This window comes from Propithecus coquereli, unplaced genomic scaffold (assembly GCF_000956105.1).
Source record: "Propithecus coquereli isolate 6110/MARCELLA unplaced genomic scaffold, Pcoq_1.0 Scaffold28, whole genome shotgun sequence".
Classification (NCBI taxonomy): Eukaryota; Metazoa; Chordata; class Mammalia; order Primates; family Indriidae; genus Propithecus; species Propithecus coquereli.
Genome location: NW_012148396.1, coordinates 6,015,291 through 6,016,414, shown reverse-complemented (window position 1 = coordinate 6,016,414; position 1,124 = coordinate 6,015,291).

The following is a 1,124-nucleotide window of genomic DNA, read 5'->3' as shown; positions in this document are numbered from 1 at the left end:
CAAAAAAAATTTCACTTAGCTAAATCACTCTCTAACACAACAGAGTTACACAGATAATTTATCTTCTGGCAACTCAAAATTACGTAAATGAGCTCACTTTGGCAAAGCAGGGCCTCGGTGTTACTATCTTCATAACTCTGGATTATAGCTGGAGCTAGGGTGTGCCACGGCCAGGCACCAAGTACACAGAATTCAAGGAGGCCTTTACTCTCAGTTGCCGACCTGGTATGCATAATGCTGAGAGTGAGTGCCTCCCTAAGCACACCTGGCTTAGACTCCGAGTCCTGGCATTGCTCTGGTGAAGGTGTTAATCATGAAATGAAATTGTAAATTATGAATCAACTTCTAACTTAACATATGCAGAGCAAAACAAAAATGCAACAAAAATTTAAATAAAAGTAAATATTTGATACAGGTATACATTCCAATTGCTGAGCCTTTGTTTTAATTACATTGTTGAATATTTTGTAGTATTAAAGACTGTCTGAAAAATGTTTTATGGAAAATAATAAACCTTTAAACTGGCTATGAAAACCATTCATTTGTGTTATTCAATACTTACACTAGTTTTATGAGTTGAAGAGATTTTATGTATTATTGATTGTTCAAATTTAATATAAAGGACCACCTCATCCAAGAGTCTCTTTACTTTCAAAGTAAATTCTTAAAAGCAAAAACACTGAAAACACATATTTTCTGGCTGCTTATCTACATGAAAAAATGAAAGAAAAAATCTAGGATCTTTTAAATAGAATTGTACTATTTATAATCCCCAACTTACATATTCTTATCAAAATAGTAGCGTTGTTTCTTATTGCTTTTTTCAAATCAATGTTTTAGCACTACATTTATGAAATAAGAGCCTTCTTCACAAATCGAATATTATTTAACACATTGAGTACGTCCCCTGTATATCAGCCTCGCACTGGGACACAGCAGGAATCAAAATACAAGGCCTGTGTCCCCATAGAGTTCACATTCTAGGGATACAAAAAGATGTAAAGAAAATAAATGCATATTAATTTTTATTTGTGATAAATGTTATAAAGGGCATAAACACAGTAAGATGATAGAGAATACTTAAAAAGGCTTAAATTTAAAGACTGCTCAAGGATCCCAACTAC